Below are 25,064 nucleotides of genomic sequence, written 5' to 3'. Positions count from 1 at the left end.
CCGTAATACAAGATCCCGTGACTAACTCCTTAGTCACATTGCTTGCAAGCTTCTTGTGATGCTGTATTATCGCGTGGCCCCAAAGATACCTCTTTGTCATATGGAGTGACAAATCCCAGTCTCAATCAATGACAACCCAACAGACATCCTCGGAGATATCTGTAGAGCATCTTTATGATCGCCCAGTTACGTTATGACGTTTGATACACACAAGGCATTCCTTCGTGATAGGGAGTTGCATGATCTCATGGTCTTAGGAACAGATACTTGACATGTATAAAGCAATATCAATAAACTTAGTGGTACGATCAAATGTTATGCTTACAGTTGGGTCTTGTCCATCACATCATTCTCCTAATGATGTGATCCCGTTATCAAATGACAACTCATGTCTATGGTTAGAAAACCTTAACCATCTTTGATCAGCGAGCTAGTCTAGTAGAGGCTTACTAGGGACTGTGTGTTGTTTGTATACCTACACATGTATGTGAGTTTTCAATCAATACAATTATAGTATTGATAATAAATGATTATCATTAACAAGAAAATATGATAATAACCACTTCATTATTGTCTCTAGAGCATATTTCCAACACTATTTATGTTAACACTGCTCGGCACATATATCTGCCCGCCACTGCTATTATTTAACAAATTTGACACTGAATCAAAAAATACCAGCGACGGGCAGGTATTGTGGCCCGCCACTGGTACTTGCTTTAACAGTGGTGGGCGCCAGTTTGTGCATGTGAGTGATAACATTTGTCCCACGACAAATCTGGACAACTGTTATTAGTGGCGAGCAAAAACAAGCACCCGCCACTGGTATGACAGTAGCAGCGGCGTCCGGGTTTTTGTCCCCGCCACTCCTAATAGTAGTGGCATGTGTTAGACTGCGCCCGCCACTGATTTAAGGTCACCTATAAGCCCTTCCCAGTAGTGATCGTCCGCATCCGTCCGGACCATGATGTCTGAACCATGGAGGCCAGCCAACGCGGGCGTGTATCGGTCCGTGGCGCGGTCCAGACACAATTTCTCTCGCAAATTAGAGACAAACGTGGGGGAGCTTTGCGGAATTCCGGACAAGAGGAATATCACTATCTGACACCCCGACCCACCCAATTACCCCTCGGTCCCATTTCCTTGCACTCTGCCCCTTCCCTCTTGCTTTGCTTCCGCATCCTCCACCTCCGCTCCTCCTTGTACGTCTCCGGCTGCCATAAAGGCATTGCCGGACGTCTGCAACCAGCACTGATGCGCCCGCTCGCCATTACGAGGAGCTTCCCACCCTGGAGCCGTTTGTAACCAAGTACACTCCACCCCTTGTCGACGACCTCCATGGTGGACACCACACCCGGCAGGTGTTCGGCCAAATGCCATTGAGCTTATTTTCAAATGTTATGTCATTTTTTAGAGTTGGAAGGATGGTGAGCTACTCGACCATGGAGGATGAGTTGTTGTGCGATGGGTGGCTGGCCGTATTCGTGGATTTCGTAGGCAGGTGGGAGCCCTTCTAACAGAAAGTGCACGAAACATTTCATGCCCGAAAGCACATTGTGCCCTACGACATGTACATCATTCAACCATGCAACATGAGGTCATTATCGTATCACCGGTACACTATCCAATTCAGTGTCACCAAGTTTTACAACGTGGTTCGTCAGCTCGAGACAAGGTGGCCACCGCACGCGCAAATGACGGGATCGTAATATTTTTGCTTTCTCTTGCTCAACTTGTCGATTGATTGATTCATCCAATGTTGGCCTACACATTATATGTAGCCCCTACGCGCTGCCGTGGCGTACCACAAGAAAGAGGGACGACCACTTATATGCACACACTGTTGGATAAAGCTCAAGGGACATTATGTGTTGGATGACATGATCCGTTGATCAAAAACTTATTGGACATATGGTTAATATAGTCAAATTTAAGACCTTCTTTTACTAAACTTAATTTATATGGTACGTATCAACGGCGGAGCTTAGTTGGGGCCAGCAGGGGCCATGGCCCCGAGCCTCACTACAAAACCTGAAGAATTTTTTTGGGGAGTTGTTTAGATTAGATTTTTTTAGTTTTTGCCCCCCAAACATCCATTTTTGCTACCTCACGCCCTCTCAGAACATCATGTCTAGCTCCCCCACTGGTACGTATGGATGATTTATTATATTTCCAATTCGAATTTTAATAAATATCGTTCGGTTTGTATGTAAATTGGTCGATTTATTAAAATGCAGATTAAAATATATGTGGGTGGCGTTGGATCTCGTCCTTTTGGGTTCATGCGCATGGACTGATCCACTATCCATGAACAAGAAAATTTTATGGATTGGCGTTGGAGATATCCTAAGAGCATCTGTAGCAGATCCCGCAAAAACCAACCCTTAAGAACGTGTATAAGGTGCATTGTAAACCGTTTTTACGGTGCGAAATTGCCCCGCATAGAACAGACCCCGTAAATAGAACTGTATTTCACTATAGCTCATTTTTTTTCTTTTTTCTCCCGTCCCGGCGAGCCATCTCCGGCCACGACGTGCCTCGCCCTGGCACCCCGGCTCGCCCCGGCGTCGCCCGCCTCGCCGCCGGCTCGCCCTGGCGCCGCCCGTTCCTGACCATGCATGCACTGAAGGAGCCTTGCGCCTCCCACCCCGATTGAGCTCGGCACTGCCCGTCCCTGATTGAGCTCTACACTGAACGCCACCACGCATACGTTCCCCATCGTGGCTTGCTACTGCCACAACAGACCTTCCCAGGCAACAGCGCCAGGAATCCTGCTGCTACGGCTACGCCTATAGGGACTTCCTTGGCAAATATGCAAAGGATTTCCCCGCGGCCTTGGAGCCTTGCGTTGGTGTTTCCTTGAAGAGGAAAGGGTGATGTAGCACAGCGGCGGTAAATATTTCCCTCAGTTTGAGAACCAAGGTATCAATCCAGTAGGAGGAGCGTTCAAGTCACAAGTACCTGCACAAACACAAAGAACTTGCACCCAATGTTATGAAGGGGTTGTCAATCCGTTATAGATTGTTTGCAAAGTAAGAACCGAAAGCAAAAAGGTAAACAAAGCAAAGTAAAAATGAAAGTGGAGACGATAGTTGTGAATAGACCCGGGGGCCGTAGTGTTCACTAGTGACTTCTCTCATGAAAGCAAGTAGACGGTGGGTGAACGAATTATTGTCGAACAATTGATAAAACCGCACAAAGTCGTGACGTTACCTATGGCAATGATTATATCTATATGCATCACGTCCAAAACAAGTAGACCGATACTTTTTTCATCTACTACTATTACTCCACACGTCGACCGCTATCCAGCATGCATCTAGTGTATTAAGTCCAAAAGAACAGAGTAACGCCTTAAGCAAGATGACATGATGTAGATTGACAATCTTATATCTACGATAAAAGCCCATCTTGTTACCCTTGATGTCAACAACACGATGCGTGCCTTGCTGCCCCTTCTGTCACTGGGAAATGTCACCACACGGTATGAACCCAAAACCAAGCACTTCTCCCATTGCAAGAACCATAGATCTAGTTGGCCAAACAAAACCCAAGACTCGGAGAGACTTACAAGCATATCAAATCATGCATATAAGAAATCAACAAAGACTCAAATATACTTCATAGATAATCTGATCACTAATCCACAATTCATCGGATCTCGACAAACACACCGTCAAAGAGGATTACATCGGATAGATCTCCATGGAGATCATTGAGAACTTTGTATTGAATATCCAAGAGAAAGAAGAAGTCATCTAGCTACTAACTACGGACCCGTAGGTCTGAAGTGGACTACTCAAGAGTCATTGGAGAGGCGATGATGTTGATGTAGAAGCCCTCCAACTCCAAGTCCCCTCCGACAGGGCACCGGGAAGGGTCTCCAGATGAGATCTCGCAGAAACGGAAGCTTGCGGCGCGGAAAAGTGTTTTCGTGGATGCCCTGATTTTTTCTGCGATTTTAGGGAATTTATAGGCCAAAGAGCTAGGGCAGGGGAGCGCCAGGGAGGCCACAAGCTTGGTTGCCCCCCCCCCCCCGTCCGCGGCAACAGGGCTTGTGGGCTCCCTGTGGGCCCGTGTCTTGGCCCTCAAGCCTCCCGATCTTCTTCTGTTTTGAAAAAAATTATTTCGGGAATTTTGTTCCGTTTGGACTATGTTCCAAAATCAGATCTGAAAGGAGTCAAAAAACACAGAAAAAACAGGAACTAGCACTTGGCACTGAATTAATAAGTTAGTCCCAAAAAAGATATAAAAGGTATATAAAACATCCAAAGTTGACAAGATAACAGCGTGAAACCATCAAAAATTATAGATACGTTTGAGACGTATCATGGCTGCGCGAGCTCCCCCACCCTGCCCCGCTCTTCTTCGATGCCGCCCCGCACTGATTCAGGCCATCGGTGGCTTGCTCCATCATGTCCGTGGACGGCCTCGTCTCAGTAGTGGAGGTTGAGCCGGCCGCAATTCGGACCGGCGGCGACAAATTCTGGCATGCGGCGACGGATTCCGACGAGTTCCACGTAGATTCCATCCAGTTCCGCGACGGCGCGTTTGCTCCGACGGGGTTTGACCAGTTTACGGATTGAACTGTATACTGTCACCAAAATTGCACATATAAGGTTTTCACGGATGGATTTACCATGCCCTTTAAAAAATTTACGAATCGAACAGTATACTGCCACCGAAACTGCACATATAAGGTTTTCACGGATGGATTTACCGTGCACTTTAAAAAATTTACGGATCGAACAGTATACTGCCACCAAAACTGCACATATAAGGTTTTCACGAATGGATTTACCGTGTCCTTAAAAAAATTACGGATCGAACAGTATACTGTCACCAGAACTGCACACATAAGGTTTACACGGATGGATTTACCGTGTGCTTTAAAAAAATTACGGATCGAACAAGTTTTACGGAATCTGCTACGCGCCGTTTTTTGACCAAAACTATAAACACATTGTACTACCTACCTCTTTACAAGCATGGGTACTCACACGCACGCACGCACGCACGGCTTTTCCCCTCTGCTCAAGTGCAGTGAAGTGCTGCTGCTTTCAGGGGACGGATAGATGGATGGTGGATCGATGGGCGGAGCCATCCTTTTGTTGTGTAGCAAGTAGTAGCAACGAGTTTGTATCTGCTTCAGAGAAACAATTGTTTAAGCTTCCCTTTCCTTTGGCCAAATGCTTTGCTTTTGTGCTTGCAAAAAGGGAGAGAGATGGTTCCCTGCCAATGCGACACACAGGGATGGGATGGCCTGGGTTGCATGCAATATCTTTCCTCCGTTTTTAAATATAAGCCTTTTTGAATATTCCGTTACAAACTACTTCCTTTGTTCGGAAATACTTGTTACAGAAATGGATACAAATACATATATCTAAAACTAAAATACGTCTAAATACATATATTTCTTTAATAAATATTTTTTAGACGAAAGTATATACAAAGCGAAATGAATGAATTTATACTTTCATATGTAATCCTTAGTAAATCTTTTAGAAAGACTTATATTAGGAACGGTGGGGTGGGAGTATACTCCTACCAACAAACAGAATGATTCAGCACGTGCCAAAAAGGCAGGCCCTCTTTTGCCAAAAGCATCCTCACTCCAATGAGTTGAGTATCTAGTAGTACTCCTTCACTCACCGACCCATGCCCTGTGACTGTGAGCGTGGTGAGATAATTGGCTGCTGCCACTGGTTAATCGGTGATCTACCTGAAGCAGCAGCAGCAAATCCGTGCGTTGCTGGCATTACACGCACTGACAGTGGCATGCACTGCCTGCCATTGCAGGTTTGGTGCGAGCCAGCCATCCATCCATCCATCTGGCCTCCTCCTCCTGCTGCTGCTGCTGCTCTTGCACTGCTCTCCCAACAAACCTGAACAAGTGAAGTGAGTGTGGAAACAATGGCTGGCTCACTGCGTGCGTGCGTGCATGCATGCATGGTCTCGGGCACGTGAGGATGGATGATGATCCTCGATGTGGAGTGGAGATGCATGATGAGATGGACGGCTTTCTTGCGCTCTTTCTTGGTCTCCTTTTTTACTTTCATTTTTTCAGACGAACACCCGTAATCGGCCGGGCTTTTTCTTTCTTCAAAGGCATTCTTGCATGCGCTTTTCTCTAGCAGGGATGATTTTGGCTATGAACCATCTCCTATTCTCTACTAGTAGTGCCTGGCCCTCCTTCCAAAGGAAAAAAAAGTAAGAACAATCAAATATGCATGCATGCATGCATATGCACGCATAAAAGTAGCTACTAGTTTCTTGAGCTGTACCACCTCCCTCTTTTATTGGTCCTTTTTCATATTTTATGCTAAATTTAATCATAAATTTGGCTAGCAAATTTTAATGTATGTCATGAAACTTATGTTGTTCGATTCATGTTTGAATGTAATTTACAATGATGTTGTTTTTGCTACGTATAACTTATATTTTGCTAGAAAAATTATGGTCAAAATATGTTCCAAAATACAAGGGGAATAGTAAACCAGGAGGAAGGTAGTAACTTTTACCATTCCCTCCTATTTTTTTAAATTGCATCTGATGCATGCATGACCAGTCAAATTGCCACAGAAAGTGCACCATGAAGTAAAGCAAGGACATCTCCAACGTCAACCATCAAATCGTCCGCAACCGTTCGAACCATGCATTGTCATTCAATGCAGTCTTGTATCAGTCTGTGGGCTGCTCCATACGCCCCTTTTCCCGCAAACTGAAAGCAAACCAGAGGGAGGAGGAGGGGCTTTGCAAGAGTCCGGACCGCTGTCACGCAAGCATATGAGAGATCTAACCAAGCAAAACCCCTCTTCCTCGCCCGCATGCTTTCCCGCCAGAACGTCAGCACCGCATCATGCCAGCCCAAAGTGGACGCGACCGCTCAGTGGAGCCGACATTGAAGTGGCTCGCCAACCGAGAACGCGCCCACTACACATGCCATCTTTCCACATCGGAATGACCTCCATTTGCCTGCATGCCTCCATTAAACCGGTGCGTGTGCCGAGGAACCTACTCCGGCACCTCGAGAACCACACGTTTGTCCCTATGCCAACCGGCATTAAACACCTACATGGGTGGCGCCTAGCATACGCCTGCTATTTAAACGTGGCGAGATGCCGGGCAAGAACCACACCAAACCTTCGCTCTCCATCTCCTCCTTGTAGTACACCCTTCATGCCCTTCCGTTCCGAAGTCTTATGGGACGGGCTCTCCAGCATTGTAGCGGTCTGGGTTGCCCCATGAGCCAGTCGGATACAGGCAGGCTTACGACAACCTCTCCCAGAGCCGGTGCCACCATCCTCACCCATCCAGGTTGGTGACGTCGTCTCCCAGTGAATCCACTACGAGTGGTGGCGGCGGAGCATCTGCTATGTGGAGAAAGAAGCCATGTTCACGGTGGTGAAGGAATTCGGCTGGGGCACCTATGATGGTGTTGCCAACTCCTTGTAGACCGCGCCCCGACGATAGGACAACGAAGCCGACACGTCCGTGACCATCGTGGACTGCGACGAGAAGTAGACCAAGGGAGGCCATCGTCGCTTGGGTCCCATGAAGGCCACAGCCACCTCCTCGCAGGGTTACACGGACCAGTGACTTGCCCGGTGAGTGGGGGCGTAGGCCATGGTGACCATCTTCTCCCCACCCCAAAACCAACCTGATCCATTCTTCATGGCGGCAGAGGGAGGCTACTCTTCCCCTCCCTGCTAAAGCATATCCCCTCCCTGCTAAAGCATATCCCTCTAGGGCTTAGACAGTCTAATGAGCAGACTGCTGAATATAGGGAAGACATGTCATGGGAATGGAGATCCGCTGCAGCCTGCATTTTACTAGTTTTAGCCCAATTCGATATAGTTTAGTTAAATATGCCTGAAGTATAAATATTTCGTCCGATTTATAAAAAAAATCACCCGGTTTGCATGTATCCAGTTAGTTCAAATTCTGTTTGAAATATATGCGGATATTTTTGGATGACCAGCTTCCGTATCCGTGACCGTAAAATGATCCCTCCTGGTCCGCGGATATATGCGCATGTTCCGTTTGGGGTCAGCATTAGAGATGCCTAAATATGATCTTGATCATGCACGAAACAACTTCCAATTCATTACCTATTTTCATACTCCCTTTGCACAGTGCAAATAAGTGTCAGCTAGTTGAGCAGTGCGACCGTGCTACTGCTCCAGCCAGTGCAGTGCTTGTGCTTTCTCTCTGCCGATCGAGCTCATGTGAAAATAGAAAAGTTACTGCTAGCTTTTCCTTTTTCCGTTGATGGGAAAAGTTACTACTAGCTGGGTGTATATTCTTTTACCTTTTTTCACTGGGCACTGCACTTTGAATGGATGGATGGATAGATTCCCGTCCAAAGGAAGAATGGCACTGGCTGTCAAAACACCAAAGGGACAAACAATTTGTCGCTCCCGCTGGGTGTGAGAACATTCTTTCCTCTCGCAAGTCACATCAAGCATGACTTGACACGACGCAACTTAATTAGCACTAATCATCATAGGTTAGATCAGGTGCATACGTGCCATTAATCGTAGGCTATTGTGGTGATTAGTTAAAGGCCGGGTTGTCATAAGATTGATCGATGACCGTGGCCAGATGGATGGACGATTGCTCACTCATGAGTTTCTTTTCCAACTCTCTCTAAACGGTCATTCGCTCCACTTTTTAGTTATATAAATTTCACACGGTTGAACGATAATTACAATGCGCTGAAGAAGTCCTCATACAAATTGATCAAACAATACACATGACGAACAAAGCCAACAAAACTAGAAGCACACAAGTGGTCGAAACGCCACAAAGAGACAGTATGGCCAACCCTTGCCGATCCCGTAAATACAATGGAGTCTTTTTTTTTTCATTTGCATTTTTTTTTGGACACCGAAACAAATTTCATTGCTTCCTTTTTGTTAAAGGACATATTCATAATTGGAGTAGATAATTCATCAATTCTTTGCACGAGAATACATTCAAGCTTGCACGCTTATTTCTTTTTTTTATTCCAACGAATTTGATACTATGTCTTATCTAGTATCATCTCTAGTCTCTACTTTAGTAAGGAGTGCATGAACATTTATCAAAATTTTCGGTATCAATAGATCGATGTAATCTCCTTCTCAATACCAAGACTTGCATCTATCCTACACATAAATTCGAGCAAATAATGAGCCATAAATTGTGTCGAATCCGATGAACAACCAAATCAAAACAAACACTCCCACTATCTTTTTTGCATTTGAAGAAAACCCATCCGGGGTGTACCTGCCTGGTAGAAACAGGGCACACCACTTGCCGCGAGAAGTTGTCGCACTTTATGACCGCAACACGGAGCCGATGAGCTGCAGGGCTAGTTTCGAGCCCAGGCGGTAGCCAGGCATGTCTTTGTTGACGAACCATCGACGAGTAAGATCCGAGCGGCTAGAGGAGGAGGCCATACCTGGATGCAGCATAGAGCCTTTGCTAGGACTGTGCGGTTCGGTACCCGGTCAATCCATGACAAAGGCGTCGTCGCCGATTGCCAGATGCGTCAAATTCGGCGGCCACAGATCTGTTGATTCTATGCCGGCAACAACACGAGAGATGCTTAAATCTGGGTTGGCGAGGACCACGACAAGGACTATGGAGCGTCCGCAGTGGCAGGTGTTGGCTGGCGGGGACAAGAACGATGGCGCCGACATAGATGTCGTGCAGGAGTGGGGTGAGTGAGGCAGCGGGGGCAAGGGATTTTTCATCCAAGCGGCACTGGTCGAGTAAATGTAGGCACCGGATAGGAGGCAGAGAATTTTTTTTATCTTTCTCTATTCGATTTAGGGGATCTACTAAGAGCAATTCTAGCAGATCCCTCATCCCGCCCCGACCCGTAAAATAACCGCCAAAGTGTGGGTCGGGGCGGAAAAACCTGCCCGATCAGACCCCGCATCCCGCCCCAGCCCGCAAATATTTTTGCGGGGCGCGACAAAACTTCTCCCCTAACCTCTAGTTTCACGGGCCGGGAGGCCGACCCGAGCTCAGCCTCTATCCGCAACAAGATTTGGCGGGAGGGACATTTCCGCGCGGCCTTTCCCGCTCCCCCCACCTGCCGCCACCATTGCCTCGCCATCGCACGCTCCGGTGCATCCTCCGCGGCCGTCCCTCGCCGCCATGGACGCCTCCTTGCTGCCCCCCGTCACCGTCGAGGTCGCGCACGCTCCTTCCCCTCGGGCGGATCTCGTCGCCGGTCATGTTGGCCTCACCGTCGCTCAACCTAGCGCCGTGCCTGCCCGCAAGCGGGAGGGCAACGTGGTCGTGCCGGGCGGAAACCCGACAGCCCCCGCCGCGAAGGCTCGCGCTCCGGGCGCTAACGCTGTTATGCGATCTCGGCCGGCGGCGGAGAAGGTCACCAAGGACGTGGGCGTCAAGAGGAAGAGGATTCTGGCTCCTTCATCCTCTCACTCCATCCCGGAAAGAGATGCCCCGGCGATGCCATTCAACGGTGTCGCTCCCCCCGCAAGCGAGGTGTTCGACGAAATGGCCGGAAGGTATGCGTCTTCGGTCATGGTCATTTCCTTTCGTTTTCGCCATTTGTTGCGATAGCTCGTGCTTTGTAAATCGTTCAATATAGCCAAAGATCGAAGAACTACACGATCTTGGAAGATCAAGCTTTGATCCAAGCATGGAGTGCGGTGTCGCTTGATGTATGCACGGGTACTTCTCAAACCGCCAAGAGATATTGGCAAAGGATCGAAGATCAATACTTCCGCATTATGGCAAAGTATTCCAATAGGACTCCACGCACATTTCGGTCGCTTGAAGGGCGTTGGGAAAATATCAAGCCTATGTGCAACCGTTGGGCAGCTTGCTTAGAGCAAGTACGCAATGCACTTCCAAGTGGGACCGTGGAATCCGACTATGTGAGTTTGTTTTGCCTTTGTTCAAGTTGTGCGTAATCATATTTGCGTCATGAGAATTGATTACATCACTTTGTTCATATTGTGTAGGACAAGATTGCCCAACATAGATACAAAGACATGGAAGCTTCGTAAGGCAAATTCTTCAAACTAAAGCATTGTTGGGAGTTGCTCCAAAAGTGCGAGAAGTGAAAGTTGATCGACAAAGAATCTTTGTTGCTCGCCGAAGAGAACAAGATCATGTCAATGAACCGCGATGACATGGACGAACTCACCAAAACATGGCATGATATGGCAAGGAGAGAGATCTTGAAGAGGAGAATGGTCTTCTCTGCTCCATATGGTGGCAATGCCGATGAAATTCAAGATGGACTCGATGGCGCGGAGTGAAAATCGACCAAGATGATGCAAGACCCTCTTTTGCGTTTGTCGTACTGAACTTGACTTTTATTTACGCGTAAAATTGTGTTATGTTTGCTTGAATTTGAACTTATTTGTGAAAACTTATGTCAAATGCGAGAATTGAGCGTTTTCTATTTTCGGGGCGACGCGACCATGTCCGAACGGACCCTGCAAAAGCTGACCCGTATAAAAGCATATTCGACGAATATACTTTTATACGGGTCCGTTTGGGGGGCCTGCATCCATGCCAGCCCGCGCCGACATTATACGGGGTCTGCTAGAGTTGCTCTAAGTACCTCCCTAACACCTTTTAAGGGGTCGATTAGAGTTGACCTAAGACCTAATGAGACCGAGAAGAAACACTTCCCGGTGTCCACGTATATATCAGACATGTTGGTTGCCAAGCAATATTATACATGATCGAGCAGGGAGCAGAAGAACAGGCGCACGTTATCCGCGTACTTATGATCCATCGATACCTAGCAAGCACACCAGATTGTTCAATCGTCCAACCGGGTGTCCAGGTGTGATTTTTACCGATGTCTAAGCCCAAAACATGGCCTACATACAACGCAACAGGAATTTCTACCCGGTGTCCTGTGACACCGGCTGTGTCTACATAGGTCCGCCCCTGCTAATGACCTAATCACGTGTAAAATAGAGCATGTCAATAAAAGCGGATAAATTAGAGCCAATGACACCAAGGAGCTCCGAGTGACGATTCGAGCCGACCTGAATAACAGATGGAAAGCAGATAAATTTAATCAAGATAATAATATCCTTTTCTTCTGGTTTAAAAAACGCAGTAATAAAGCGGATGCATGCTCTCGATGAAATCATGAAAAAGGTGAGGTTTTACAGCTGATTTCTTTAACTGAGAACAGACGCAAAGCGGAGCGGATGTTTTTTTTTGAAAAGGAGGCATCGCCCCGACCTCTGCATCGAGTGATGCATGCAGCCCTTTATTAAGAACCGGAATAATCCAAAGCAAGTACAAAGTCTAACGGTAACTCGTAAGCATAAATTACAAGGCGATCAACGCCCAAAAGAAACGATAGAGATGGGTGAAGTTGGCTAACTCCCTATTCTATCAGCATATCGCCATCCATATCGGCTGAAGATAGCCTGAGCTACCATCTCCCACCGGGCACACCCAGTAACCAAAGGCTCCCTGTTTTCCACAGGAATGAGTAAGGTCCACATGCGGATCAAGGCCGTAGTCCTGAGGATAACCTGCAAAAAATTAATACAATGCTGTCTGTTAAAAACTAGGTCATTTCTACAGTTCCAAATTGCCCACAAAAGTACGGATGATCCAACTCGAATTATTTTGGCTAAACGAACATTAACCCCGTCCAGCCACGTCCCAAATAACATGTTAATGCTAGTAGACAGGGTGATGTTAAAGGCAATATGGATTAAACGCCATAAAAGTTTAACCATAGGACAGTCCAGAAAGAGGTGCTTAATTGTTTCAGACGACTGACAGAAGCTACACCTTCGATTTCCCTTCCACTTTCGCTTGGCTAAGTTGTCCTTAGTTAAAACAACACCTTTGTGAACAAACCACAAAGAGATTTTTAACTTAAGTGGCACTTTAACATTCCAAATATGCGAAGATTTTGGGATAGGTGTATTGTCAATAATATGGTCATACATTGATTTCACTGAGAATGTACCATTGGATGTCAGTCTCCAAGTAATACGACCAGGAACATCAGTAAGACTAACATCCATTAGCCTTCTAACTAAATGTAACCATCTACTCCATCTATTGCCAACTAAGGATCTACGAAACTGGATGTTAAGAGGAGTCTCACGTAACACTACCGCAACAGACGTCTGTCTGCGCTGGGCAATATTATACAGCTGCGGGTATTGTATAGCTAGTGGCACATCCCCTAACCAACTATCCTCCCAGAATCTAGTAGATTCACCATTACGTATGATGAATTTAGTCCTATTAAAAAAAGCCGTTTTAGTCCTCATTAGACCTTTTCAAAAAGGTGAATCTCCCGGTCTCAAATTGACCTGAGCTAAGATTTTTTGCTGTAAGCGAAGCGGATGTGTGTGAAATGATTGAGATAAAGAAGAGGATGCACTTAATTGAAATGCAACGAGCCTGGTAAGCAGTGGTGCTCGAGCCATCGGTAACACACAAACATTTGGAGTGGAGGGGATGATTTGGAGGCAAGGTGACCAAAGTTTTTGGTTCTCCCGCTCCCATCCTACCATGTCCTCCTCTTGGGCCATCCATCATAATCAGCACTACGCTTCACTCCCACCCCAGCTCAAAATCATCTACCCCACGTTCCAGTATTATTCAACATTTTTAGCATCTCAAGGAAGGTTCATCATTTATTAGCAAGTTTTTGGAGGGCAAGCCAAAAAAACAAGTGAATTTCACTTTCTTTACCTCTTAATTAGTTTCACGTACCTCTTACCTTGCCACGGAGTTGCCTAGCAGTGTTCGACGAAATACATAAGCCAATTGTAAGTTTTGTTCCGCTATATTTACGAGATCGGCCAAATTTTAGTGGAGTAAAAACTAGAAACACAGCACTAAGATTTACTCCTCTATTTTTTGAGGATCGGTTAGAGATGTTCTATGGACTGAATACGCACCCGCGTTGAGATGCCTAATAGCAATAACAACGGGGATCTGAAAAAGATGACCGAGCACAAAGCAACTGTAATAAGTGGTACCCATCTAGTCATGTAGAGACATCCAGAGGATCATCGACTTTTTATTCTGTCTGACGAGCGAGATACACCACTATTGATCAGCAGCGGTACCGGACAATAATTAACCTGACCCACGGCTGATTGCATGCTTCGATTCGCATACAGGAGGGTGAACGAACGATTGATCAGCGTGAGAGCATCTACAGCCAGACTTAACTAATATATGATCCCTATATGTTTATAAGCGTGTCCGGTTAGTGACTGGGCGTGTTTATTTTAAGCATTTACTTTTTTCTTCAGGAGGATGAAGAAACGATTGATTAAGCGCCGTAGAGACAGAACTTTAATTTGCACTCCAGTCTGAAAGTAGCAACCACGAATCTCTTATCCCTGCAACTGCAAGAAAGAGTGCAACTGTTGGCATGGCACTGACACATGTTAAATAAAAAGCTTGTCAAGCGCACTGCAGGTCAGGAAGGAGTCTGGCCCAATGTTTTAACTAAGCTGCCTTAATTTTCGCCCGGGTTGCTTGGTTCCGAGTCACATTTTGCCACACCTTCCTTTAAACAAGTTAGACCATGTGATTGATTCTTGCCACAACTAAGATAATATATAATTTTTATGATCAATAAACCCCACATATCATTGACATAAAAAATATAACAAAATTTCCTCAAACAAGCCAAAGTATGGTTAACAATTTAAACAACTCATGTTACGTAAGGCAAATGTAATAAAAATAATGTGATAATATATGCGAAAGATAATCACAGTCCAAACACAACTCTGCGTGCTGCTGCCTAGAAGAAGAAGAAGAAGAAGAAGAAGGATGGAGCCATATCCATTTGCTCTTTCTTTAGCAGCAAAGAACCTCTGTATGTATACGCCTTTGTATCTTTATCTACTCCCTCCGTCTTAAAATAAGTGTCTTAAGCTTAATATAATTTTATACTAGAGCTAGTACAAAGTTAAGACAGTTATTTTAAGACAGAGAGAGTATGTGTGTGCGCGCGCGCGTGTGTGGCAAGCAAACAAGACTCGTATAAACACAAAGCAGACCCAGTTCTTCTTTACCCAATGCTTTGCTTTTGCTTTGCATCCGTAAAGATAGTTTGAGAGATTGTTCCCTGGCACTGTGACGCTCCAACACGCCGGTATGGGATGGCCTGGGCCTGGGTTGCAACAAAAAGCATGACATCTTTTCCCAAAAGCACCTCCTGTCCTCCTCCATGCATCGTTCAGTGAGCCCAGTCCAGCAGGAGTATATATCCAGTGTTGTTGCGCTAATTACCTGCGGCTGCAGGCTAGCTCAACAGACATGAACAAGGGAGTGAGCAAGTCATGGAGGAAAGAAAGGCACGCTCTTGGGCACGGATCAGAGCATCTACAACGGATATATCAAATCAGGCGCCCTACACATCCGCGGACCTGTCCAGACGTGTTTGCCGATAGTGTCCAATAAATTCTCAAATCTTCGCATTCATAATCGTGTGCCTCATATCCGGTATCCTAAATCCATATTATGCATGCAACATAAAAAGAACTACCTAGATGATCAACTATTTTTTTTTTAAAACACGGTCCCTTAAATACCGATCTCATTAAAAAAGGTCGAAGAGAGTTGTCCGGTTAATAATCGGAAAACCGGGTTAAAACCATCACAATGCGCCCGCCACAACAGGACACACAGGGCGACCTGACAACCTTCACAAGAACGCACACACGCCGCCTAAGGGAAGAACTCCGTCGAGGTTGTAATCCGGCATCATCGTCATCCCGCCTCCGCGAGGGCGACTCCGACTTCACCATCGACGACCACCGATGTAGCCTCCACCTCAGACAAGCGTAGAGGCTTGCGTCGAACAACGCCAAACAGTCCATCACATGCGCCGGCGACCAGGCAACTTCGACTCAGCCGACGAGCATTGAAGGAAGAAAAGCACTGCACCTGTGTCGAGCCAGCGCCAGAACCAACCACCCATCTTCACGTCATCGTCGCCGCAAGGATCCCCGTCAAACAGCTCCGACTTCAGAAGACAAGAGAGGCACGGCGACCCCTCGAACACGCCGGACGAGACCGACTACCAGGACCCAACAACAAATCCTTCTCCGCTTGAAGGGGTCATCATTGCCACACAAGAAACCGCGCAGATCATCCACATTGCCGGACGATCCCCAGCCGACCGCAATGTCGAGAGCGTCTAGCCCCTGGAGAGTGCAAACGAAATCCAAAGCTCTTCAAGACAACGCCTCCAAGGAGGAAGCGATGATGCCGACGCCGTCGTCCGGCCCAACCGGGCCTAAGGTTTTCACCCAAAGAACCGGATCCGAGGGTGTTTAGGGAGATAAATCCTCAACGGTGCCTCCAAGAAGGTGAGACGACGTCCACAGACGCCGACACCGTCGGCCGACAAGCTCTTGCCCGGAGCACCTCCCAACACCACAACCCCACGCACAGCACCTCCGCTAGCCCACACGCCTCCCACGAAGCCACCGCGCCAGCGGCACTGGAGAGCCACCAAGCACCTCCTCCACGCAGCACCGCAGCAGCCCCCAGCGACATGGGATCTCAGTCCCGCCGAATCCGCCGCACTCCCCAGCCATTGCAATCATCACCCCGGGCTGCCGCCTCGGCTTGCATCATGCAGCCACGGCAGGCCCCGCAACATCACTGCCTGGAGCAGCGAAGCAACGCCGCCCCCGCTCTTGAGACGACGACCGAGGGGTCCCGCCGCCGCCGCACCGTCAGGGCTTTGCCCGGCGACGCCTCCGGCGGCGGCGAGCGGAGAGAGAGGCGCGGGGGGACCGGCTCGAGCCCGCAAGGGCGCCCCGGTGCGGCCCGGCGCGATCGCACGGGAGCGGGGCAGGAAGAGGGGAGGACCCGACTTGAAATCCGCCGCGAGGAGAGAGCTCGTGAAGACGGCGCCGGGCTTCAGGATGGATGGAGAGAGGACACTGGGGGGGGGGGTTCCGGATCTGCGTTTGGCTGGGCCGGAGGTGGACGGAGGAGGGAGATCAGCCGGCGGCGGCGGCGGCGGTCCTGCGCTAGCGCAAGCCGCGCGTGGGGTGCGGGGCACAACAGGTTTTCCGCCGCCCCATAGGTGCGTCATCTTGATCAACTAAAATTTGAAACGTAAGACAAACAGACATACTCCCTCCGTTGCAAAATAAATGTCTTTTTTTTCGAAATGGAGGCTGAGCCTCGGCCTCTGCATCGATAGATGCATACAACCATATATTAAAATCGCAAATAAGTCTCAAATAGGTACATGAAGTGTGCAACAAAAAATTAAAAAATAAAGCGATACAAGGCATCATGCTTGCCCAAGCCGGAGATGACAAAATATATAGATGACTAAACACCTATCCTATTAACATGACGCCATCCAAACCGGTTGAAGATACCCTGTGCTACCTCCAGTACAAAGTTGAGACAATTATTTTAGGACGGAGGGAGTATAACAAACCACATAAACATTATCGTTAATCCGGACCAAAAGATAGAGATTAAACATCACCGTTCAGCCGACGAACATAGTTTTGAACTAAAATTAATAAAAATGCAAATGGAGACGGAGAAGGCAGAGCATCTTCACCACGTCCTTGTCGGTCGTTTGCCCCTCCTGCTACCGTAGAGGTTGTAGCCCTACGTGTAGGCGTCGACAGCGGGAGAAGGGTGGGGTGGGGTGGGGGGGGTAGTGATTTCGGAACTTCAATGAAGTCGGAGGTATCGGACGAGGAGTCGATATAGCCAGCAAACATTCAGGTGGCTTGGTTCTCGCACTTCGTAGCGGTCGCTGCCTTTTCAGCTGCTTCACACTCTGGATGCTCGATACCAAGCCGGGGTGCCTTGGCCTTCTTCCAATGGAGCTGGTGGGCGTCTGTCTCAGTTGTCGACAACGAGCGACGGAAAACAGCCACGAGGAACTTCTTCTCCGAGTTGGGCTCTGGTAATCCGCCTCGATGACGGAAGGAAGATGTGATCGCCTCTGCCACCACCGCACTCTCCCTAGCCTGCCGCCTCGCCACATGCGACACGACCTTCGATTCTAGCATCCACATTTGCAGCGCTGGCATGAGACGCACGAGTACCCATCGATGCCCGTGAGGAGCAGCCGACGGAGTGGGAGGAGGAGGGCGTTGGGCCAGCATAGCGGAGCGGCTCAAGAACACCGAGTTTACCGTGATGCGCTACACGCCAACGTTGGTGTCCACGCTGCGGCGCCAGATGACATAGGATAGATCAAAGCTCGAGCTGCCGCTCATATCGACTTGGGACCGCTACAACACTATGCCGAGAGCCAGCTCCTCGTCGTTGCATGGCTCCACGTCACGGACGTAGGCGTCCCAGCCATCCTCGTTGCCCGATCCGTTGCCGCCATCGCAGCGGATGCTCAACATCGAGATGGAGAGAGGAGGTGAAAGGATGGAGATGGGAGGAGAATCGACAGAGAGCAAAGCGGACAATGAGAGAGTGAGCTAGGGTTTGGACCGGAGGTGATTTTTAGTGGGGACAAAATAGGGTTTGTGCGGGCCAGGGTGGGCTTGGCTGACATGTGAGACGTGTTCGGCCCGCCTGATATCCAACCCCATACCAGCCCCATTTTTTGGCTGGATATGAGGGGTTATGTTCTGCGAGGCCATTCACAAGCATGGAAACGCACCCTCCAATGATTGGATGGTTAGAAGGACTGTGGTAATCTTTGTCCATCAGGGTTCGAATTCCGATACTCATATTTATGTTTGGATTTATTTTAGGATTTCTGACGATGCGTATTCAGTGGAAAGAGACGTTTTCGTCGATGACGTGATGACTACGGTGACATCATAAATTTTAAGATATATGTTTGCTCCGTGTCTCGAAGATGTTTACATGGATAGTATCTACATGTGTGTTTATTAAAAAAAAGTGTATGCTTGTGTATACGAGTGCTTGCGTGTGTATTATATTTAAAAAATTAGTGCAAGATAGTACTAGCCTTTCCGAGTTAAAAAAATTGCAGTAATAAGTCGGTTGCACGCTGTCGATGAAAAGGTGGGTTTTTTGTACAGCTCAAAAACTTACTGGGAACCGACGCAAAGCAGAGCTGGAGGAAAAGCAAAGCGGAGGTCTGCCAGAAATGATTGAAGCGAGGTGTTGTAAAAAGATGAGGTCGCATTTAATCGAAATGGAACACGCCATGCTAATTAACAAGCAGTACCAGTACTTGCTTGAGATGACTTTACAGCGCAACATCATCTGAAACAGTTTTATAGGAAAATACTAGTACAGTGGTGGCGCCGGCGCCGGCGAGGCAGCCAGAAATCAAATACAGTACATGCTCCATCGGTCTTGGTCGGTCGGGCAGTAATAACAGGTGGGTTATCATCATCGTCCAAATTGCCACGGAGCTCTAGGTCTGTACTACTTGCTTCATTTCTAAGTATAATTCTTTTCAAAAACTTCATTATAAGGTTACATACGAAATAAAATAAATGAATTTATATTTTAGAATATATTTACAAACATCCGTATGTAGTATTTAATAGTAGAATCTTTAGGAAAAAATATATTTAGAAACCGACCGAGTACTAGGCAGCCGGAAACGATAAATGGGCTCTGAGAAAACGAACCTCTGATCGCTACTAGTGGCTGAAGGGTTCAGATACTGCACTATTCAGTACACTAGTGCAAATCTGGCCGTGCCTGGCGGGCCGGCACGGCTGCCCGCGGGCCAGGCACGAGTCGGGCCCGGCCCGGCACGGGCTAATTGTGCCCGGGCCAGGCACGAGCACGCCATGGGCCGTGCCCGGACCGCCACCCCGAACCCGCGTGCCGGCACGACACGACACGGTTAACGTGGCACGGCCCGCGGCATGGCACGGCACATCACGACATCTCGCCAGCACGGCTGCATCGGGCGATGGGGAAGCGTCTGGCGCGGGGCGCCAGCTGACCTGCGGCGGCCGACCGTTGGCGTCAGCTGGCTGGGTGGGTGGTGGCGCTTGGCGCAGGGTAGCCGTTGGAAGGGATGGGTTTAGGAGGGATTAGGAGGTTTTTTTATACATAATTTATATTTTCGAATATGTGACCGTTGGAGGGTTAAATTAGTTCAAAAATTGATTTTTTTTCCCTATAAATAGTGCTGCCTAGCTCACATATTTCACACACTCAAACATGGACATCCAAGACAATTTGCAAGATAATACCAACTTCACAATAGCCGATTTTGGTCTTGATGACTTTAATATTACCATGCCTCCACCCATGCAACCACCCATGCAACCACCCTATACCGATCATCCCTCTCTTGAGGCCCTTCCCGATTACCAACCCGATGGTCAAGGCAATTCTAGTAGTGGGACGGGTTCCTCCATCAGCATGGGTGTGAGAAGAACTCGTCGTAGAACCTCCGAGGTGTGGGAATTTTTTGATGAAGAAATATCTATGGTGAACGGTGTGCGGAAGGTGTCGGCACGGTGCAAAAGGTGCCAGAAGGAGCTAACCGGAGATGCCAAGGAAGGAACCGGACACCTGTAGAGGCATTTGGCTTCCCACTAGAAGGCGGATGCATCGAGCGCGTCGAGCTTGGTCCAGGGACGAAGCTAGGATAAAAATTTAATGGGGTCATGTACATGGCACTGGGGTCATCCTTTTATAAATGTTAATGATTAGTACTAAATTAGTGAATGATTTTCAGATTTCATTGGGGTCAATTGACCCCAGTGCCTATAAGGCAGCTCCGTCACTGGCTTGGTCGTGCAAACTCATCTCAAGTTCAACACCGACGGTACGGTAAGTAATTTCGTTTACGATCCTCAACGAGCGCGAGAAGGTCTATGTCGTTTTATTGCTTCTAATGATTTACCACTTGGCATTGGTGAATCTGACGGTTTCGTAGAATTAATTCAATCTTGTCATAATCCTAATTATAGACCAGTTTCTAGACAAACTACAAGTAGGGATTTTAAAAAGCTTTACCGGATTGGTAAAGATAAAATAAAAGAAGAATTTTCTACGTGTACTTTTTCAGTGTCGTTAACATCTGATATATGGACTGGTCGTGCAAAGCAAGACTATATTAGTGTGGTAACCAACTTTTGCGCTGGCTAACTGGCAAGCAAGCTAGGTAGGACCCGGCCCGATCCAGAAACCACAGTTAGCTAGCTGCATTGAGGACCTCTTTGATTCATAGAAATTTCATAGGATTTTTGGAGGGTTAGAATTCATATGATTTTTTCCTATGTTTGTTATTGTTTGATTCACAGGATTGAATCCTATAGAATTTTTTCCCGTGGAACCAAGTATATTATATTTCATTGGAAATCTAGTATCCAATCTAACCTCTTTATTTTTTCTTTTCAATTCCTTTGATATCAAACACACTATGCTAATACTATAGGATCTAAGAAAATCATATATTTTTTCTATTCCTGCATTTTAAAAATCCTGCAAATAAAAGAGGGCCTAAAACAGATCTCATACTACACTACTGTGACCGAGGGTGTGGTTTGAATCATAACCTGCTGCTGCCACTGGCTAATCGTACTACTGTTAGTAGGCTGTAGCAAAACAGACGATGGGTGCAGTGCCGTAGATACGATTGAGATCCGACTGAATCAAGAGATGCTGCAGCGCCAGCAGCAGCTGATACCCACCAAGATGATGATTGAAGCCAAGCAAATGCCACTACATCCGTCTGTGTGTTGCGTCCAGTCACGGTTGGCCATCCATCGGCAGATCAGCTGCATGCTGTTCTTGCCAGTGCCCTACCTGCAGCTGCAGCTAAGCTCGATAACCCTAAAGCTGTGAACGAGGAAAGAAAGGATCGCTGTCTGCATGCATGCTCTCGGGCACGGTGATGGAGACAGATTGTTCTGCCTCTGTCCAGTGCAAATGAAGATTTCAAAGGAAGTACACAAAAGACCTAAAAGGAAGTGGTGTCACTGATTATATTTCCAAGAAGATTAGAGCAACTTCAATGAGGCGATCCATTTCGTCCGTCGTCGTCTGCTTGGGACGGCGCGAACAAAAGGGGAGGCCCAACGCGCCGGTCCAAATCCAAATCAAATCCGCTTCGTGTCCGCGCCGACGCATTTGCGGTCCAAATGTGTCGGCGCGGACGCGGAACGGACGCCACACGCGCCTTCCTGTGTCCTCCGCGTCCCCACCTAGCGGTCGTCCAACTGCCCGCGACCTACTTGGTCAGCTTAATTTATGACCTCGGGCCCACGCATCAACGACGGAGGTTGTCCTTTTTTAAGCCGACCGTGCGTCAGGGCCGTCTTCATCCGCTTCCAGCCAGCCCCGACCTCATCTAGCTACACTCGCTCCCCCGTCGCCGGCAAACCCTAGCCACCCCAGCCGTGCCAGATAGGGCTCTTCTCCGACGCCGGCAGCAGCAAGGCGAATGGCAAGTCCCCCGCCATTCCTTTTCCCTTGGAGTTCCTCCCGCCTTCGCCGGCGCCAGCTCATCGGCCGAGGCAGCGTGTCAACGTGCCAGTGCACCAGGAGGAGTGGCACTGGCAGCACCGCATGCCTCTCCCATACCCCGACGCCACCCTGCCGCACGACTAGCACTGGATCCGGAGAGGATCCCAGTGTTGGCGGCGCCTCGGTCGGCAAGGGCGCATGCGGAGGATGTGCGGGGCCAGCGAGCGCTCCTGACACCGCAGCAGCGCCGCGACCCCGCCTACGCAATTGACTCGCCCAACTGGGCTCGCTGGTTCGCCTTCAAGCACGAGGAGGCGAGGCCACACGACGTTCGCAAAGTCGACCGCACCGTGCCACTGCCCCCGCTCGTTGTCCGGGAGGAGGAATAGACAGCGGAGGCCGCCTACCAGACGTCCCTTGCGGCGATCTACCGAGAGAGCGAGGAGGACGAGCGGCGCAGGGCGACGACGGTCGAGCAAGAGGAGGCGGCGTACGAGGCGGCCATGGCCCTCTCCGCGGTGGGCAACTTCGTCCTACCGTCGATGAGCCCGTTGTCCCCTGTCAAAGCCGAGCCGGAGCCGGAGCCGAAGCCGTCCGCCATCGAGGGCTACTCTTGGACGGGAGTAGTGCACGAGTGGGTCAGAGCACCACCGGTCTTGGTTGGGGCGACGCCGACGCAGGAGGCGGTGTACCTCGAACATTGGCGCTAGCGACGGCTGGCCGAGGAGCGCCGCCACAACGAGTACCTCGAGATGCTCGAGCGCGATGCCGAGGAGGAGGCACGCTAGGCCGTGGCGACACAACCCGCGCCTGACATAAACGCCCTTTGGAACATGGCGTTCCCCTGTGCCGGCCCTGCATGTTGTGCTAGGTAGCTTCAAGTCATTAAAACAATACATATCCCACATCTTTTATTGGTTGATTGTTTTATTCATGTCAAAAAAAAATGAAAGATAATGAACCTTGTCTAAGTATTTTAAGATTATTTAGTTTTCGTAAGATGAGGTATGCACCGGAATGCATGTGTTAAGAAGAATGAGATATTGCAAGATTTAGAATAATCAAGACATGTTGTTTCTAAGCAGAATCAGTCTCCTCCAAAGTCATTATGTATGTTTCTTCTCGACATAGCAATGTCCTTACGTGTATTATTTATACACGAATGGGTTCTTGCACGAATGGGTTCACGCAATTACGTGCTTTTATCTTATTTTCTTCGTCACGGTTTAGAAGGCACAGTTAAACTTGTGTGTATTTTCAAAATAAACAAAGTTTAAGGCGTGAAAACAATTACTCCTATTAATTAGTATTAGTACTACTCATGCATGTAACCTCCTAATTTGCTGCTCACACATTAGTACTAGTATTTTATCAGTTGATTAAGCACATTAGCATTTACACCTGCTACATCTCATGACCAATCGATGACTATCTTGGTTCCAGAGATTTTTCCCAAGCGTGCCTTCTAAACCGTGACGGAGGGAGTACAATACTACAATAGCCGGATATGTCATTATTAAACAAGCAACGTACGCAGCCTCGGCCCGCTAGTTAAGGTTAAGAAGCACACACGCAACGTACGAGTCAATTGGCAGGTTGATCGATCCATGTCAATGTCGCACGCGCACATTCTTACTTTAAGTGTTGCAAGACAAAACCAGCTCCGTCTTATAGCATTTTGGTACATGAACTAGCACTCGATGTACAGATTCATACATCAATTTGAAAAGTGACACAAATCAACCAAACAAAATTATGTTTCGGAGCTTGAGCACGCTTGGCTGCTCCCCCTTGTGGCGTCCAAATGCGACCTCCTCTTCCTCGCCTTAGACAGTAGCCGACGGAGCCTTTCGTCCTGTGGCAGCCGTGGCAAAAATTCGGGATGTGAGAGAAGGATTGGGAGGAGAAAGGGATTTTGTTGTGGGCCTGATCGGCCTCCCTAACTTGGTGGCTTTGGATTTGAACCCGGTGGACACAAGAGGCGGCGGCAGAGCTCGAGGGAAGGGGACTAGACCTCTAGTCCCCTTCCAAGGAAAGGAAACGAAATCGTTGCGTTTTTTCTTCTCCTTTTCTTTTCTGCGCGTGAAAAGTGAACCAACAAGTATATCGAGCGACGCAAGCGAAGACCTTGTGTTCCGTTCTTGGAGAGTGTGTAATTCTTTTTCTCGATTTTGATTTTTCTCCAGCAGGGTTTGAAAAAGTCGGTGTTCAGAAAATCTTTTTTTTTTGCTCCGAAGGAATGGGCGGGTGTGTGTGTGTGCGTGTGGGGTGGGGGGGGGGCCTTCGCCAAAATTATATGTACTAGCGAAAAACAAAATCAAGTTTATATAAAAAAACTGTTTTTTTTCATATAGCGTGTATAAATGCACCTAAGAACCAAATGGCAATCCTATAATATCATACAAAAGTATCATATAAATCGTACTAGTATATTCCCTTCGTCATTAAATGTAAGTTTTCTTAGAGATTTTACTAGGAAATTACATATACCTCCGTTTCTGAATATAAGTTTTTTTAAAGTATGTAATCTGTTAGTGAAAACTCTGAAAAGATTTATATTTAAAAACGGAGGGAGTATTATATCTTGCATGGTGACCATCCTTAGAGAGATGCATGCGTGCGAGAGCTAGTAGTAAGCCTTTTCTACATTCAGTCTATCATAGAGTAGC

The sequence above is a fragment of the Hordeum vulgare genome, chromosome 2H (assembly GCF_904849725.1).
Source record: "Hordeum vulgare subsp. vulgare chromosome 2H, MorexV3_pseudomolecules_assembly, whole genome shotgun sequence".
Taxonomy (NCBI): domain Eukaryota; kingdom Viridiplantae; phylum Streptophyta; class Magnoliopsida; order Poales; family Poaceae; genus Hordeum; species Hordeum vulgare.
Note: the sequence above shows the minus strand (reverse complement) of the source record.